Source organism: Podarcis filfolensis (assembly GCF_964270895.1).
Source record: "Podarcis filfolensis genome assembly, chromosome: Z".
Lineage (NCBI taxonomy): Eukaryota > Metazoa > Chordata > Lepidosauria > Squamata > Lacertidae > Podarcis > Podarcis filfolensis.
Window position 1 is genome coordinate 21338538 of NC_139617.1, and position 19939 is coordinate 21358476.

Genomic DNA, 19939 nt, shown 5'->3' on the forward strand with positions numbered 1-19939 from the left:
GCTGTGAGATATAGATATATTGTTGTCTTAATTACCAGTATTTCTCCTGTTGCTCATAATTCTCCTTGCTCCACCAAAGAGCTCTTCAGAGAGCAGTAAGGTTTCCTCCCCCCACTTTCTTTAGGGGTTTAAAGGTTGTCAGATGTATAAATGATCTTTGCTGGAGATTTTTTTTTTTTACAATTCTTTTTTTACAATTCATTTTGTGTGTGTGTGTGTGTGTGTGTGTGTGTGTGTGTGTGTAAGTTGGGTGTTTAAATGTGGGTGATGTTTTTCACTGGTGCATTAAGGAAGGGAGAAAAAAAAGACATAGAATGTGGCCTACAGAATACCAGAGAATGTGAACATGGCAAATTGTAATAGGTTTATGGGGTTCACCACCTGCAGTGGATTACATAGTTATATTGTAAAATTTTCTAAATGTAATTGTTAAACATTTTTGCTAAAATCTTTGTCAGCACCACCAGCATTTTGTGCACTGATGTTTGCATTTATCAGGAACTGTTCTTTGTCAACAGCTAGTTAAAGACATTTTACTCTCAGATTCTGTGTTAAGAGCCACCTAATTGAATTCAAGGGAGTGCATAACACAATCTGAAGTCAAAGAGGTTAGCACAGAATGGTCCTTTTAAAAACTCATTCTTGTGCCTGACTGTCCAAGTAATTGCCACCATCCCTGAGGGAAAATAATTACTAGTATAAATAAATATTTTCTTCAAAGTCCCAGTTCTCATTTTAAGTTTGCTAAGAGCTAATTCTGGTGCTTTATCCACACGATAGCTCTTGGAAATTATCCTGTAAGCATGTGGAAAAAAAATCTGAGTGAAATGAGGAAATTATCCACGAAGCATTGCTACATAAACATGATCCAGAAATGTTGGATCTGGTCATCCCTAGATAAGTGATATGTAGTTCTGCCAAAAGCCTTCAAGTGAGTGGCCCTTCCTAATATCCTTCATCTCAGATAAACAGCTTTCAAAGCTGCACCCATTTCATTTTACCCTTCATAATGTTGACTAGGTCCTTTCTTGCTCTTAGGATCAAAGGAAGACATCTTACACTGAATCAGATTATTGGCCCATCTAACACAGTATTGCCTACATTGACTGCCAGCTGCTGTTCATGGCTCCATGGAAATGCTGGGGATTGAAACTGGGACCTTCTGAATGCAAAGAAGACCTCCTATCATTGAGCTATGGTCCTTCCTGGGTAGGCCACAATCTCAATACTGCTGACACAGTAAGTATCCTAAGTATCGTAAACTGGTTTAAGCTCTGAAAAATGAGTGCTATAGGGGCATAGTGGGGGAGGAACCAAAGAAGGGAGACATAGGCTGGATCCTACACTGTTTCAGCTCAGTCATGTGACCAGTAAACTAGGTATAAGTTAAGGCAGCAAAAAGGGTGGTGCACCTCAAACAATATTTCAAAGGCTTCTTTTCCCTCTGCCAGTCTGAAGCCTGCTCAATTAGCAGTAGGGCCACCGCTGAATAGAGTTTGGATCTGGTGTAACTTTACGCTGTCTTAACTTATACTGGCTTGCTTTATGCCAGCTTCTTGTATATAGGGTTAATCTCTAAATGTCTCTAAGATTACCATATAAGGTAAACACAAGGGAGGGATGTTGAGGGAAAGGAAACCATGGGGGGATGGTGGAGAGAAAGCTCCATGTGACAGACAAGCCTGTAATCAGAGAGTATGATTTTATCCAGAAAGTGCAAGTTTTTCTAGTTCCCTGCATCAACTCAACTTTAAAGGAACCATGTTAGTAACCTTTGCCATTTCATTCCATGAAGTAATTCCTCAGATGGGCATGAGCATTAAAACGTTTCAAGTCAAATTGTTCCCATCCCTAGTATGTCAATTGTACAATAAGTCACTTCAGGACAAAATATACCAGAATTATTTAACATTCTTGGAAGAGGGTGGGAAAAGGTATTTGAAACTTTATTCCTTCTTTGTTTTGGCTTGGGAACTCTCAGCTGCTTGTATCCAATGACTTGAATCTGATTTCAGCAGAATGTCCTTTTCAGAAGGTTGCATGGTATCAATAGCTTTGCTTTTTCCTTTGTAATGGTAATCTCTTCTAAAATATTAATCCCTGATCATGATTCCTTCTGTGTCATCCCAGAGACAGGACCCAGGAAAACTGCTCTGGCACATAAAAACTAAAGACATTTGAGTAGTTCCAAGTATACCTCTTTAATGTGCAACGTGAGACTATTTTGGGTGGAGAAACTTACAAACATCCATTCTGGTCTTGTGCACACACCTCCTTACACACTCTGCTTTCAAGAAATGGATGAGTCCATATTTTTAAGACAGGCCCAGAAGGTTTTTGCATATTGAGAAAATTCAATGCAGTGCAGTATGGGATAGCTTCAAGTTTGTTCCCTTGGAGGTGTTGCTTCTCCCAAAATTGTTATTACAATTTGTTAGTCGCTTTATCTTGCCCAGATGTACTCAAAGTGACTTTCAAGCAAACAACCAGACAACATCCCCCTCCCTGATGCATTAAAACCAAGGAGAAAAAGAAATACATTAAAATCATCCCACCTACTTCTTAGGTCATAGAGGAAAGCTTTTGCCTGGTGCCTATAGGTGATGGGATGTTGCGTTTTGATTAATGCATCTGACAGAAATAGCAGAGTGATCCAATTGGCTATGGTGGGGTTGTGCTGGAGTTGTGATGCACCCATTCCCCTTTTCCCGGATGAAACACTATGGGACATTTCTGTTTATGCATAGGCTAAAACCCAGTGGTGCGATTAGGTGATTTTAGCTCTGAACTTAATGGTCTTCTGCTCTCCTCCTATTTAGGTTTTTAATAGGTATTACTTGCTTCAAAATGTGGTAAGAAAGGCTTGCTACATTTAGGGGCCCTCATTTTGCTGAGTGGGAGGGGGCTGGCACAGCTGCCCCAAAATTCTGCTCTGATGTCACACACCACTGCTGAAATCAGAAAAGCTGTTAACTCATAACCACACAGACACACTTTTATTTTTAAGGTCTCTCCTCAAAATACTTCTCTGAAAGGCAGAAAAGGGACAGTGATTTCCTAGGGAAGAAAAAGCTGTCACTCTCTCTGGTAAATGGAAACCATTTACTAGGGCTGTCATTTTGGTTGAGATTTTCTTATGTACATTTTTTTTAAAAAGTAATTTCCGAAGGATTTATTTTGTCTTGTAACTAGTCACACACATTAACTGGCACTAAGATAATATCTTTTGACCAGCTTTGCTGGTAAATCACTGGGCTATGTAATTGACTTTTGTGCAAAAATTATGCATTATAATCTCTGGAAGAAATAAAATGGAAACATGTTTAAACACTTCCTTTTCTAAATGCTTTGGAGGGAGCCCCCTCTCCCACTGCTAGGGATAGAAGGATTTGTCAATTTTCTCATTCTCCCATCTTAAATGCAGTTCTCCACATTTCTGGAGCAATTTGATTTTTTTAAAAAAATATTCTCATGAAAATTCACCAGTATTTTACTACACATTTTTCCTAATAAACACATTTTTGTATATAGGTTTGACTAATGTACATTTCTGCAAGCAATCGCCCCTAGTATAACACATTTTTGTAGGTTATATTCACTAATATATTCATTTTTGTGCATACTTTCCCATTGTATATGTATTTTTTGCAAACATTAATTGGTTGGAGAACATCACAAAAAATGAATAAGTGCAATTTTTTAAGGATGGCTGTGTTTCAGCTCTTACATTGTTTCAGAAATTGCAGATTTGATACATTCATTTTAATATATGAGCTTAATCAACGTAATCAAATTTCTCTCCCAACCCTATCTGGTAGTTCATTGTAGTTCAAATGAGGGGGAAATAGAAGCCTCAATTTCATTTTGTAAGTGGCATTCATTTTTTTCTTGGTGGAGCTAGAGGCTTTGGAGATGAAGATAGGCAATTGGATTCATACACATTGACATCACAATTTTAGTGTTCTTAAGAGGAACAGCTATGGACTTTTGAGAAACATCAAGTTACATTTCCTGGGGTTGTTTTTGTTTTGTTTTTTAAAAAAAGTTTTAGCATCAATATTGCTGTTCTGAAGCAGAGATGGAAAGCAGAATATTTTCACTCCAAGAACAATGAGTAGCTCATAGAACTTCTCATCAATTTTCCCCTAAGATATCTTCATAAAAAGTAGGAGAAATAAAAACATCCTATAAGAGGAACAATATTTCCTTTAAATGGTCCCCAAAGCACTTCATTTCATTTTATACTTCCTGTAGCCTGAGCCAACCCAAGTGCTTTTGTCAGGTAACAAAGTGGTTTATGTTGATTTAAACCCCACCTTGCCCTCTCCTTGGCCACCAAAAGTCACAAAAATATTTTCTGTTACTTCCTGAGGACACCCAGCCTTATGGGTCTTTGGTGTGCCATTGTAGAACTGAGCTACTGTATGGACAGTAAGCTAATGAGGGTGTTCCTGGTTATCTTAAATATTGTGATGGAACATAGTCATGGGAAGGGGGAGGTACTTTGAACAGCAGATAAGGGAAGCTGGGGGAACACCCTCCATACTAGCACAACAGAGATAAAGGCTCTGTCCCAGTCTGTTCCCTCCTGTTTTCTAGTTTTCCACATGTGAGGAGATTTTTGTAGAGGAACATGACACATACAGCCAGTTACTATCTGAAGTGCCACAGTCCACTCTGTTCAGACTCCTCAGGGTCTGAGTTTCAAGGGATGCAACCTGGGACATTGTAAAGAGGGAACAAAGCCTGGCTCCACTTCTGTGGTGACTCACAAGCATGAAATCGCAAAATGCAGTTAAATACATTGCTTCTATTGCTATCCTAATGAACACTCTGCTAGACCTTCAACTATTATCAGGTGAGAAGCAAGAATGACATGCAGACCAAAATTTAGAATACTTTCCCTCAGCCTGCTGCCTTTTAACTCCCATCAGCCTTGGCAATTGGCTATGCCAGTTGAGGCTGATGAGAGTTGTCGTCTAAAACATCTGAAGGGCACCAGGTTGAAGAAGGCTGTTTTAGAGGGGGCTGTGTCTTTTGGATAAGTATCTATAACTGACTCTGATAAGGTTTGCAAAAAAAGAAGCATAGCCTGGGCTTGAACTTTTAAACAGCTATTTGATACAGAAACGCAACATTATTTTATAGTTGGAAGGGGCTAATGGCTTGGCAAATGCCTTTCGAGATATTGCCAACGAAAAGAACAAGATTAATATGAGTGTTTGCATTTATCCAGGATTAGTCAGCTGGTTGTTGTTTTTTAAACACCCTCATTGGAAATCAGTTCATCATTCAGAAGTACCTACTGACTCTCAAATGTTACAGTACTAGTGGAGAATGAGAGTTGGTATATATTGTTACTTTATCCAGATGGTGCAGTATCCCACGAAGTTTGGGAAGAGCATTAATTAATTAATATACCACTTGATGAAACCTCAAAGTTTTTATAAATGCACTCACTGTATGAGAAGACCTTGCAACAAGCCTACCCTGAAACCACAAAGCAGCTTTATTCAGGAAGGCATCAACAGCCATGTTTATTTGTGAACAACAAATCAACAATTCAGCCTAGCAGTAAGTGAGGCTAACGTTCAAGTTCCCATTTATGCGGGGAATCACCCCCAGGGAGGGGTTTACAATAGACGCTGCCCCAACAACTGGTGTTTTATTTTTAAGTCTTAAAAAGGTATTATATGTATTTTCAGAAACTGAAAAATAAAGTTAGCAAACAACCACTTTTCAGTTTTTGAAAATACATATAACTAATAATCACCACATACCCACACCTCCAAGAAATATTCCATGCATGTAAAATGTAACTAATACAGTCAAACATTCACAAGTTTGAATAATAATTTAGAACTGATTGCAGCAGTTTGGGAGCTTCCACTCTCCAGCTTTGGGGCTTCCGTATACATTTGCATCTCTGCATAGAAACTATCATGTTTGAATATTATGCAAATCGGCATCCTCATTTGTCCTCTCTTTTTGGTGATACCTAAGTAGCCATTCTACTCTGCTCTCAGCAACAACTGCTACATCTTGACATCATGATGCTGAACGTTTCCTTACCTTGCCAGCAGCCAGTTGTCAACACTTGAGAAAGTTATCATAAGTTATCACCTCAAGCTCAAAGGCCAAATGTGCCCCCCAGCCTTCTCTGTCCCTCAGATAGTGGCAGACTTTGGGCTCCCAAATGTTAGTGGCGCCCTGTGCGGTTCTAAAATTTGGCACTTCCTGCCTCTTGCACCCCATTCTACATCACTGTTGCAGCTCCCACTGTGGTGCCAGTGCCTAGTGCAGCTGAACTGGTCGTGCTACCCTAAAACCTCCTTTGCCTCAGGTTATCCCCAGGCCACACCCCATATTATTTTCCCAGGCCACAACCTTCCCCACAGAAGTGGTTTTAGGGTAGCGCAACTGGTTCAGCCACACTGGTTGCCATGCTGCAGGGGGCACCACAACAATGGTGTAGAACCAAGAGGTGGGGCACTTTTAGCACTGCACAGGGCACTATTGAAATTTGAGAGCCTGAAGTTTATCACTGTTGCATGGCTCTGCTCTGACACTGTTGAGTGTTTTTGCTGAGCTGGAATGTGTCCTTGAATTCGGACTGTGTTTCTTGTTTACCTGAATGGAGGACAGAAGTGTGTGTGTGTGTGTGTGTGTGTGTGTGTGTGTGTGTGGAAACCAAGTTAGATTATGAAGGTAACATTCAGATTCATAGCTTTGCTCACTTTTTCCTTCAGCCTCTCAGAAGTTGCCTAAATGGGAATGAGGCCCTTGGACTGAAACTTGCTCCTCTTCCCTGCAGTGAGTGATACTAAGTGTGGAGGGGTTGAGTTGCCTTGGAGGGCAAGGTTATCAGCAGCTACTCTCTTGCACTGTCAGAGGCAGTATGTCTTGATGATCAGCTGCCCCTCTTTTTCCAGGGATGTCCCTGATTTAGAGAAGCCTTCCTGGTTTCTGATTTGATCCTGCTTTCCCTTAGGATGTCCCTATTTTCACTGGAGAAATGTCGGAGGGCGTGGTTGGATGCCCCTGTTTCCATTAGAGAAATGTTAGAGGGTACAGAGTTATCTGACCCCCGAGCCTTCTGAAGGCAATCCTGTATAGAGAAGGTTTTTTTAAAAATGTTTAATGTTTTATTATGTTTTTATATATGTTGGAAGCTGCTCAGAGTGCTAGGGCAACCCAGTAAGATGTGTTGGGTATAAGTAGTAAAATTATCATTGTGGAATGGGACGTCCCTATTTTCAATGGAGAAACGTTGGAGGGTATGGACCAGTTGTTGGGAATCACAAGCGGGGAGAGGGCTTCTGTGCTCAGTTCCTTCTTGTGGGCTTCTCATAGGCATCTGGTTGGCCACTATGAGAACAGGATGCTGAACTAGAAGGGGCTTTGGCCTAATCCAGCAGGACTCTTCTTATGTTCTTATGTTCAGAGTCGGATGCATATATAATATCTGGTTCCAGCCTCAGAGGCCACAATGCAACACAGAGCTAAGTGTGTATAAGCCAGCTGATTTCAAAGGGCTTAAGTGTTCTTAACGCTGCATTGGATTGTAGCCAGTGTCCATAGATCTGATCAGACATTATGGCACAGAGTAAAAGAAAAAGTCAATACTCACCAAGCAAGGTGTATGCATGGGGGAAGGGAGCTTTTCAAATTCCTCGTCCATCCCTATACCCCAAGTAAGCTTCCCTTCTCTGTAGAATTGGCATGGCTTTTTTACAACAAGGTCCAGTCCCAAATGCTGACAAAACAGCACAGCTAAACACAAATGCACATCTTTGTTTCAAAGTTTGCTGCTGCCAGGTGTGCATGGGAGAAATCAATTAATTTTGAGCATTTCTGATTGTATGTTAAAAAGAGTGCATTGGTCTGTGTGTTCAAAATCAATTGTCAAAACGATTGAGGATTAATAACTCTGGAATCCTAACCTTTTATGTTCCTGCAAGGCCATGTAATAGGATGATTCAAGATCTGATGCCATATTTCATTAGTACCAGAGAGGGAAACAGATTAGGCTTTACCAGAGCTGTGTAAATAACTTGTAATACTATGGATACTTCTAATACTGCAAATAATGAATAATGCATTTGATGTATTTTGCCTCATGTTCTCCTATTTCAGTAGTGGTTCACAACACTGTTTTGCTTTGTTTTGTTTTAATTGAATCTGTGCCTCAGTTTTAACATTTCATGATGGGTTACTTTGTGGTGGTGGATCACAAGCCACATCAGGCTGAAAAACTTTAGTGAACAAAATAAGTGAAGTGTTTCTACAGTTGACCCTCTGAATATGGCATAAATGGCAAACACATATGCTCATTTGCCATTGCCTTTAACTCCTATTTTGGAACACCCAGCCTTTTGCTTTAATGATGAACATCACAAATTCCTATTGTGGAGAAAAAGGTGAATCTATACAACTAAATATATTTTGCCCAAAGGTCAACCCATTTTGGAAAACTTACATAACAACAACAACAACCATAAAAATAACCACAATTATTTTATTATTTATACCCCACCCATCGGGCAAAACATGTGCTTTACCAGTTGCACTGGCTCCTGGTGGAGTATAGGTTCAGGTTTAAGGTGCTGGTCTTGACCTTTAAAGCCCTTTGTGGCTTAGGGCCCTCGTATCTACGGGACCGCCTCTCCTGGTATGCCCCGCAGAAGACCTTAAGGTCCATGAATAACCATAGTTTAGAGGTCCTGGGCCCTAAGGAAATCAAACTATCCTCCACCAGGGCCAGGGCTTTTTCAGTGATGGCTGTGACCTGGTGGAATGCTCTGTCCCATGAGACTAGGGCCCTTTAGGGTTTAACCTCCTTCCGTTGGGCCTGTAAGAAAGAGCTATTCCATCTGGCCTTTAAGTTGAATTCAGCCTGATCTTTTATTTCCCTTCCCTTCCCTTCCCCTCCCCTTTTTATGAAGATCACCTGCTCTGAGACCCCACAGCAAATTCTCCTCTGGCCTCCTCACTGGCTCAAGTAGGACCAATTCAGCCACCTAGCCCTGGGGAATATCTGATTGATTTTTGAATTTTATTGTTATTCATGTTTTTATTTTTATGCTGCTTTTATAATTAAGTGTTTTAAAGTGTTTTACATTTGTTGTTAGCCACCCTGAGCCCGGTTTTTGAACTCGCAAGGGCGGGGTATAAATAAAAATTATTATTATTATTATTATTATTATTATTATTATTATTATATAATTGGCTCCAACTCAAGCAAGTATATTCCTACTCTATAAAGGAGAAGGGCTCCATTACTTGACATTTTTAAAATCCTTTTGTTCATATGTAATCTCCAGTCAAAGTGGCCTAGCTTCTAATATATACAAATATCTACTCAGTATAGAATCCGGCTCCTCCCATGGACTGAGATTAGTTTGTGAGAGTAACCCAGATATTCAGATAGAGGAACATGACTGGGAAATGTTGTGGTCCAGAGCCCTGTTAAAAACCATATCTGCAAGAATACAAGAAGTTAACTCTAAAAATGCACAACTCTAATGCCAACCCCAGCCCTGGCACTCCACTACTTGGAAGGGGGCAGAAATCCCTCAATTATTGATAAGTCCTTAGTATTCATGCTCCTAGCTGCACCAGATTCACAGTTGCTTCTCATTGGAAATCTAACCTACCACCCCAGCTCTCAGGAGGAGTGGCTTGGAAAGATTTTAGAACACCTAACACAGCAAAGGAGAGCCCTCAGACTTTAGAGGCAAGTCAAAAATAGACTGTTTTCATTTGATGTGGCATGAATTCTTTTCCTTTGTCAACTCAGATGCAAACTCCACTGAACCTCCAATTTCCCAGGTTACTATGTGGAGAGGTTTTGTAGAAGATTACCTTATTTTCTTATTCCTCTCCCTGCACATTCTATTTATGATCACTAGGTAAAACTTACTATGCTTTATTATTATTCCCCTTACTGTGAAAAGTCTATGTGTAACTTATGCTTCTTCTCTAATAACAAAATTATGATTTCTTTTTTCCCAAAAAAGAATGTTAGTGAGTTTGATTATTCCAGATTATTCTGTAACTACCTACTCAAGATGTAAACTCCATTGAGTTCAAAGGGACTTACTCCCAATTGAAGACTGCAGCCTGATAAACCCACAAGCTTAAAATGGTGTGTGTGTGTGTGGCACTCATCTCCAAGTATTGACCAGTACCCCCTCCTTTTTAGGCATGTGAATATTTCAGATTGCAATCCAATCACACTTCCTAAGGGAACTGAGTTGTTCAGCTGTGTGAAACCCACATCCAAATCATGATACTACTTTTCATTCATATATATATATATTAAAATATATAAAACGCAGCGTGTGTGTGTGTGTGTGTGTGTGTCTGTAATATGGCTTTCTTCTTTGTTCTGCTTGTTATTTAGGGCTGTGCTGATGGACGTTCTGAAACCAGCCGTGAAGGTTTTGATGGGGCAGCAGTGAAAATTATGTTTCCTTTTGATCCATTATTTTTGCTTCTGTTTATATATATTTCTTTATGGGAAACCCACAACACATTTTCCAGCGAAATGCACACGTACAGTCTCAGGAGCCCAGAGTACCATTTAACTGTCATTTCCTTTGATTAACCTTCACCTGATCCTAATCCCACTCCCTTAGGCAATTTCCCTTCCCTTTGTCCTGCCATTTAAATACCACTCTCTAGCAGGTGGGCCTATCTGTCATTAGAGGCCTGCCTATGTAATCTATATGTGCATTTTTGGATGCCACAATGCCAGCTTAGCTACTGTGAGGCAAACAAGGAGCTGCTGTGGGCTAGTGTTATAATTGCAAAGGGGTGTTTGCAACACATTGAGAGGCGATTCAAACTGGAGGAAGGAATATGGTATAGTCCTCTCCTAGGCTTGTACTGTCTCAGAACCCACATGGATAGCAGTCTTTATATGAGGGCACACTGCCAACATTTCCCCACATATGGAAAGCTTGTATGACCAGGGTGGGGGGACAGAATCTGGGGCTGAAGGTTTTTCAAACTTTACATTTCCCTGCATACATTTTGCTGTGGAAGAGACCTATTTGAAAGATGATAAAGCATGCCTTTTTGCTTGCTTGAACGAACCCTACAAAATTTGCTCTCAGCAGTTCCCCTCTGATAAACTTTTGCTTCTAGAAAATAGCCTTTAGTTACAGCCCAGGGGTACGCATGATGTTGGATCCAGACAAGCAGTGCATTTACTCGGAAATAACCTCCACTATTATCAGTTGGGCTTACTCTCACATAGGTGTGCATCGAATTGCAGTCAAACAGCATTTAAAACTCAGTGCAAATAATATGGAGTGGGGTAACAGTGTAAGATAAACCTTCAAATAATTACAATTACTTGTATCCAATCTAAGCTACATGCACTTAGGTTCCATTGAATTCAGTGACTAAGTTCACCATTGATTCAATGGATCAGAAACACAACTAATTACTCTAGATATAAGTATTTATTTTAATTTCTAGATTGCACTGCCGTCATTCTTTCATTTGAAACATTTTGCTTATGTTGTGCTTTAAATGCTGTTATTCTGCTTTCATTGGTTTTTAGGTAAAAAAATGTTTTAAGTGTTTTAATTATTGTTATAATAGTTTAATGATTTAATTGTATATTGTTTGAACTCTGTGTGAATCACCCAGAGGACTATGTTGATTGAGATGTCAACAAATGTTCTAAATAAATTTGATTGTCAAGGTTCTTCGCCATATAGAGGGAGTTCATATTCTGATCTCTCCCAATTTGAAGTTACGGTAGCTCACATCACTAGTTTCCAAACTCATCCTTGGGAAGGTTCCTCTGAAGAATTTCATTATTCAACACTGATATACAGATCAGTTTTCAAGTCACTGATCTATGCAAAATTATTTCAAATCCAGATCCTGAGAAGTGGATCAACATTTCAGGGCCTTTTGTGCTTCTGTGCATCCAGTAGGAAACAGATGGGGAATTTGTTAATTTATAGGTTGACTTGTAGCTTGGGATGGAAGATAATTTCATTCAGTCTGGATTTCAAAGTCAAACCCATCTAATCCATGGTTCCCAGACTTTTATGTGGATAAAATTATCATTCAGATAGTGCACTTCTCCAAAATTTGTGATGCCATTTTTATTCAAACATGTGTGCATTGTAAGAGAAATGCATACAATTTAGAGATGATGGATGCACAAAAATATATATTTTAGGGGGTAAATATTTTTTAGTGGAAGGTACATGCAAAATGAGTATACAGTGGTACCTTGGTTCTCGAACTTAATCAGTTCTGGGAGTCTGTTCGACTCCCAAAGCCTTTCAAAAACCGAGGCACAGCTTCCGATTGGCAGCAGAAGCTTCCTACACTCAAGCGGAAGCCATGTCAGATGTTCGACTTCCGAAAAACGTTCGCATTTTACTTTTGGAACATTTACTTTTGGGTTTGCGGCATTCGGGAGCCGATTTGTTTGGGAGCCAAGCCATTCAAGTACCAAAGTACCACTGTATTGGGGAAAATGCAAACGATTTAAATAAAAAAAATTCATTTAAAATCTACAGAAAACCATATAGAAAGAAGTTAAGATCAAACATACGTGTATGAAACTGAAGTGGGGAAAAAATAAAGTGATTTGTCTACCACTTGCAGTAACCCAATCTGGGACTTCAGACTTCAACAGGTTATCTGCCAGACAGTTTAATGTGCATAGGAATTGACAAGTTATATTTACCCATGTAGAAATTATTGCCACATCTGTAGAACAACAGCAACAACCAAAGACTCTACACCCAGCCGGTTTCCGATAGACTCAGTAGATGAAACTGTGGATCCAGTTGTGGTACCAGGGCAATGTGCTGAAAGATAACTATTGTTTTTAGAGTGTTTCTGTTTTGAGCTAAGCATTTTAGGTTGATTCAGTAAGCAAATTCATTGGTATGAATGCTTAGATTCTAATGCCTTTACACCTATTCATTCATTACACATACCTTGCTTTTCCTCAGCCTAATGGTGGTTCCCAGGAGACCTCCTACCCAGTCATCTTATAGGTCAACCCTGATTTGGTTCAGCAGTAGAACTGCATCATCTATATTCATATCATTCTCTGGGTTTTCTTTGCTGTATTCTGCTGCTCCAAGCTCTTTCAGCGATCATCTTTCATTGACCAGCCATTGCATTTTAACCCACTATTTTGGAATCTTTGAACTGGATACACTGCCTGTTTAAAAGAGAATATCTCACATTTCTGTTTCTTAAAAAAATCAAAATACAGTGGCCTATTTTCAGTAGCTATGTGTCTTCTTCTTTGGCGATCACTCGTAGCCGAGTAAGATTGTCTTCCATAAACACGGTTTTAACAATGAGTCTGTAAGCAACTGTGGAGGCCAATTCTCGATCCACACGTCCTTCCACAGTACTCTATGTATAATATGCTGGCTGGGGCTGATGAGAGTTGCAGTCCAACAATATATGGAAGGCACCACATTGACTAGACATGTGCATAGATCCTAAATCTAGTAGCAGACAGCATGGTAGGGCTGTACTGCTCACCTGACCTCCCACTAGTTGCATTCACTGCTGCATACTGGGAAGGAGGAGGCATTAATGTATCCAGCATGGTGCAAACATATTGGCAGGTTAGTTTCTTTTTGTACATTTGCATCACACAAACCTCACTCCTGCCTCACCTCTCCCTTTATCCATCCTGGTAAACAGCAGTGATCCAGCTGGATCGTAGTCAGGTGTGTGGTGCAGCTGCACCACATCTACAGCTACTTAAAACTGAGAGACCTGATTTCAAATCCCTGCTTAGGCAAAAAAAAAAAAAAAAGGTTACTAGAAGAAGAAGAGTTTGATATCCCGCTATATCACTACACGAAGGAGTCTCAAAGCAACTAACATTCTCCTTTCCCTTCCTCCGCCACAACAAACACTCTGTGAGGTGAGTGGGGCTGAGAGACTTCAAAGAAGTGTGACTGGCCCAAGGTCACCCAGCAGCTGCATGTGGAGGAGCGGGGAAGCGAACCTGGTTCACCAGATTACGAGTCTACCACTCTTAACCACTACACCACACTGGCACCACACTAGATGTCCTTGGCCCATTCATTGCCTATCAGACTAGTCTATCTCTGCCTCTGAGAAAGAAAACAAGTATAGGTGCTCTTCCTGAACTATTAGGACAAGACCAGGATAAAAATAAAACAAATTGATTAAGTTTATGATAAACACAACTGTTGAAGGACTCTTATGCCTGCAAAACCTGGTGGATAATCATTTGGAAAGATACCCACAGAGAATATGGGTTGATCGGTGGTATTCTAAATCTAGTAATAAGTATTATGGATATAAACTCACCACATATTTTGGTCTGGATCCTGATTTAGTATGCTGGTAAACCACCCACCTCAGCCTGAGGCTATTGATAGGTTGCCTGATTTGGCTCATGTCAGTCTCTTTCTCTCCCACCCTCCCCCTGATTCAGTTTGGAGAATTCTCTCCTTCCTTGCTGGGAATTCCCCCCACCTTTTCAAAGAAGTGGGTGATAATTGCAGCAGCCCCTCCAGTGAAAAACACCTGCCAAACCACAAGCAAATAGATCCAAGGGCATTTATTCTAGGCATTTAAAGTCTGATTTTTTATTTTTAAAAATCTGTTGTTTGCTTGGAGTTGGTAGAAATTCGGTAGACATTCTGAGGGCTCAATTTCTGCCAAAGTTCAGAAAAATATCTATAGTGGTTTTCTGCACAAGGACTGCTTTGACAATTCTGAGTAAGTAAAAAATGAATCACTTAATTTTTCCATGTGCTTTTTGGGCAATTGGTCTGAAAACTGTGGCCACAAGAGGGGTTCCCTTGGGTAGGAAACCTGCCAAATTGCTCAGATTAGCCCAAGTACTGGGCACTTTAAAGGCTTATTTTGTGGTGGGAAAACTAAGAGAGATTTACTTTCCATGTAAAATGATCACAAGCTTGATCTGTCAGTCAAGGCAAAGCTGTTCCTTCACTATCTCCCCATTCTGGTGTTTGTTGTCTCTTTGGCCATCATTCTACCTGGGTGCTGTGATAAGGTTAGATTCATTTGAATGAATTTTAACAGGGAGAAATGTAAAGTATTGCACTTGGGCAAAAAAAATGAGAGGCACAAATGCAAGATGGGTGACGCCTGGCTTGAGAGCAGTACATGTGAAAAGGATCTAGGAGTCTTGGTTGACCACAAACTTGACATGAGCCAACAGTGTGACGCGGCAGCTAAAAAAGCCAATGCAATTCTGGGCTGCATCAATAGGAGTATAGCATCTAGATCAAGGGAAGTAATAGTGCCACTGTATTCTGCTCTGGTCAGACCTCACCTGGAGTACTGTGTCCAGTTCTGGGCACCACAGTTCAAGAAGGACACTGACAAACTGGAACGTGTCCAGAGGAGGGCAACCAAAATGGTCAAAGGCCTGGAAACGATGCCTTATGAGGAACGGCTAAGGGAGCTGGGCATGTTTAGCCTGGAGAAGAGGAGGTTAAGGGGTGATATGATAGCCATGTTCAAATATATAAAAGGATGTCACATAGAGGAGGGAGAAAGGTTGTTATCTGCTGCTCCAGAGAAGCGGACACGGAGCAATGGATCCAAACTACAAGAAAGAAGATTCCACCTAAACATTAGGAAGAACTTCCTGACAGTAAGAGCTGTTCGACAGTGGAATTTGCTGCCAAGGAGTGTGGTGGAGTCTCCTTCTTTGGAGGTCTTTAAGCAGAGGCTTGACAACCATATGTCAGGAGTGCTCTGATGGTGTTTCCTGCTTGGCAGGGGGTTGGACTCGATGGCCCTTGTGGTCTCTTCCAACTCTATGATTCTATGATTTCTTTGGTTTTCAGCACGTGCATCCCTGCATTTATTTATTTTTTAAAATCTGAATTGTTGAAGCACTACAAAGTGCTTCCATCTATGGCATCTCACTTCACCTCAGGATGAGGTGATCATGTACGAATGTGTCTGAATGCCATGCATATCCCCAAGAAATACTACTTTTTTTTAAAAAAAAACTTCTATTATATATTGTAAGTTGGATGAAGATGGGAGTGTCAAGGATGAGCAGTGCAGCTCTGGTTGTGAGAACATCAAGAATACCATGTCTTATGCAGCTCAGGACCAAGATACCTGAAAGATTACCTCATCCTAACAGTATATACCCAACCAATTACCATACTCTGCAGGAAAGCACATCCAGCAAGTATAATCTCATCAGATAACCCATCACACACATCTTTATCCTGGATTTAGACACTTTAGATGTCTATTTTTGTGATTGCAAGTTGTCTTAAATTGTTTTTGATACTCTGTTTTAATGTTGTAACCCACACTGGGACCTTGGGGTGAAGGATGGGTTAATGATGATGGTGTGAGTTTGGAGGGTGGGGTTAGGCTGCATGCCTGAGCCTCTTCCAATTCTTGGATTCATCAATGATTCAAATGTTTGAATAGCCAGACTAGCTCCCTGGTGAGGTAAGGTAAAGGTAAAGGGACCGCTGACCATTAGGTCCAGTCGTGGCCAACTCTGGGGTTGCGGCGCTCATCTCACTTCAGGCCGAGGGAGCCAGCGTACAGCTTCCGGGCCATGTGGCCAGCATAACTAAGCTACTTCTGGTGAACCAGAGCAGCGCACAGAAATGCCATTTACCTTCCCGCCGGAGCGGTACCTATTTATCTACTTGCACTTGGCCATGCTTTCAAACTGCTAGGTTGGCAGGAGCAGGGACCAAACAACGGGAGCTCACCCCGTCATGAGGATTCGAACCGCCAACCTTCTGATCAGCAAGCCCTAGGCTCTGTAGTTTAACCCACAGCACCACCTGCATTCCTGGTGAGGTAATGGCCCCCTAAGTACAGGTTGTTAAGGTAACCAAAGGAAGGGGCTCTGTGCCAGAGGACAAACGGGTGGGCCCCCTTCCTTTACCTGGCCGTTGGTGAGAAGGACAAAGGCTAGACTTGTGTGAGAGAGCTAGAAGCAGGTGGTAGGCTGAAGTCTATGAGGGAGAGCCATGCTTGATTTCTGTTGGAATCCAAGGCTGTGACTATGGGAGAAGCAACATCTTCTCGGAGTGTTAATCCTGGGTGCCCCTCCATCACAGCCTAAGTTTGTATAGATGTGTAAATGAACCATATATCCTAAAGACTCCACTGTCCCTCATTCCCAGGAAACCAAAGTCTGGGTAAGTGCCTGGAACCCCTAGTATCTCGCACTGCTTTGAAATTGGGGTGAGATGAAACAATAATATTGATACTGGACATCTAAAGTGGTGACACCTACCCTTTGGAATTCTCTCCTGCTGCATATTAGGCAGGCACAATATTCACTGTCATTACAGTGTCTATTGAAGAATTTCTTCTTTCAACAAGCCTTTTACCTGAAATTTTTTATTTCAATGGGCATCTGCACTGGATTTGAAATTCCTTTTATTTTTGGATTTGTTTTAATTTTTTATATGCAATTGTTTAAACTGCATGCAGTTCTTTTATTTTTGATGTGCTTTGAGATGCTTCATAGGAAGTGATTAATAAATGAAATAAATAACAAAAATGAAATACGGTAAATAACAACCTTGTCATATAGGAAAAGGGGGAAGTGCAGAGACTGTGTGAGAGGCAAACAACTTCCTTCCCCATCACAGGATTTTTGTGCCTTCAAAGCAATTCTATTTAATTTCAAAATTGTAGGGCCAGATGCTGAAACAGCATCTGTACCCACAAAGGTCAATGATATTGATAGTGTCTGCCTTCTCCCAGGAAGTTCATCAATGAGCAAATTCGAGTGATCTTTCTCCATCGGCCTCAATTCAGCTTGTAACATCTTTCTCTCTCTTTTGAAAAAGGGAGATGTGTTTCTAATGATGCTATGCACTGATGGATGGAATGGAAACAAATATATTAGAGATATATTTGGCATTATTCCTGTATCTGTTGCAGCATCAAGTAAGGGGTTAATGTGAGCCAGAAACTCATTTTTTAATGCCAGTCCTGGGAAATGTGAAATAATAATGAAGATGAGGTGGCAGGTTCAGCACTGACACAAGGAAGTGTTTGCAAAATTTATTTATTTTATTAAAAGACCAAAGAATGGTCCCATATTGCAAAAAAATACAAGGTAGCATATAGATGTAATACACAATAAAAAAATTGAAAATAACGTTAATGAATTGTACAATGAGCATAACTTAAAATATCAAAAAATGACTTAAATCATTGGCCACAAGGAGTCTAGCAAGGAAAGAATACAAAGGTTGCAGCAAGATGCACCTCGATGGAGATACACTGGTGTGGAGCCACCACCAAAAAGGTCCTTCTATGAACCTCCACACTACACACCTCATTTAACATAGGAAACACCAGGACAACTTTTTATGATGAATGCTCCTACTATCTATGGCATTTGATATGTGATGCCACCTTCACACATGTAAGTTATTGATGTTGCAGTGATCAAATGCTGAACATGCCTGTGTGGTCTGGAGATGAAACCAAAGGTTTTCACACATATTTTTTGTAAACTGCTTTGAGGATTTTTTTATTTTTTATTTTACAATGAGGCATTGTATAAATTTATGAAATAAATAAGTAAACACACACACACATATGCCACATTTTCTCCAAGGAACTCAAGGTTGCATAATTTATTCTCTCCTCTTTCATTCTTTCCCTTTTGAGGTAGGCTACACTGTGAAAGACAAAGGGAGAGAGAGTGGTCCAAGGTCATCCTGTGAGTTTTATGGTTGAGTAGAGATTCAAAACCAGGTCTTCCCAGGCCTAGCCTGACATTAATTGCCACACTATGCTGGTTTTCAAGTCACATCAATGCTATGCATTCAAAGTGGGCACCATTGCCATTCGAAGAGAACAAGGGAGGTGTTCATGGTGAGTTCTGGCACCTCCTTTTCTAGAAAACTAGGACTGGTCAGCACCATTAACAAACTACAGTCTTTGGGATTCTTAGGAGGGAGCTGTGACTCTTAATGTGTTATGGAAGTACTTTATGGTATGGATGTGACCTCAGCATGAACCCAGGCCTCTCATAATGCTCAGCAGGTTAATCAACCACAGTATCCTCTCAACATTCATCTCCAGTTCTTAAAGTGCATTGAACTGTTGCATGTGGGTTCAGCAGTTTGGGCTCCCAAAGCCAACTGCTCTGGTAGGCTGTGTGGAAGACTACACGTACAGTAAATATATCCAACAATCACATTGTCTTGACCTTGGGATTTTTAATGTGCACTTGCACATACCTAGCCAGTCTCCAATGGTGCACATGCTGATGTCACTGACCAGAAGAAAACTCTCATTAAAGAGAGATACGTAGCATTATATCTGAGCACTCACCAAGAGAACTCACCAAGAATGAAACAAGAATAACTTGAGCTGGTGAGAACCCACCCATAATAATGAACCCAAAGTTGGGTGTTGTTGCTTTTTTTAAAAAAAGATGCACATGTATTGTAAAATTGTAAACCACACCAAAAAAGGCGATAAACAAATAAACAAACCTGCTACCAAGAGAACATCCTCTCTGCACAAATGAAGTCCATGCAATGGACTTAAAAAATATTGTGAATGCCTGAGAATGAATCATACATCCAATTATGATTACATGCACACCTTTTAAACAAAGATAGGGAAATGGCGGCCCTTCAGAAGCTGTAGGATTACAACTCCCAGCTAGCATGGCAGTGATCAGGAATGTTGGGAATTGGGGTCCAATAACATATGGAGGGCTGCAGCGTCCCCCAATGTTGTGTAAAGGCTTACTGTGGATAAAGGACTGAATTGGACCTCACTTTTTGGATTACATCTATATAGGAAAATGGCAGTTCTCCTGGGCTTATATATTCCCCAGACTAAATTGCAGTGTGGGAAAAGAGGAAGGAGATCCATGATCAAAACAGAAGAATCTCCATTTGTTTTCTTA

General features: G+C 40.6%; 1 long non-coding RNA gene across 1 annotated transcript in view; it reads left to right on the plus strand.

Annotated features, from left to right (window-relative positions):
• The window catches only part of LOC310754355, a 94645-nt gene that overhangs the window by 52976 nt on the left and 21730 nt on the right, over positions 1-19939 (plus strand). The window contains exon 3 of the long non-coding RNA XR_014543743.1: positions 1039-1239. This is a non-coding gene — a long non-coding RNA (uncharacterized lncRNA). The remainder of the gene's footprint in view (positions 1-1038; positions 1240-19939) is intronic.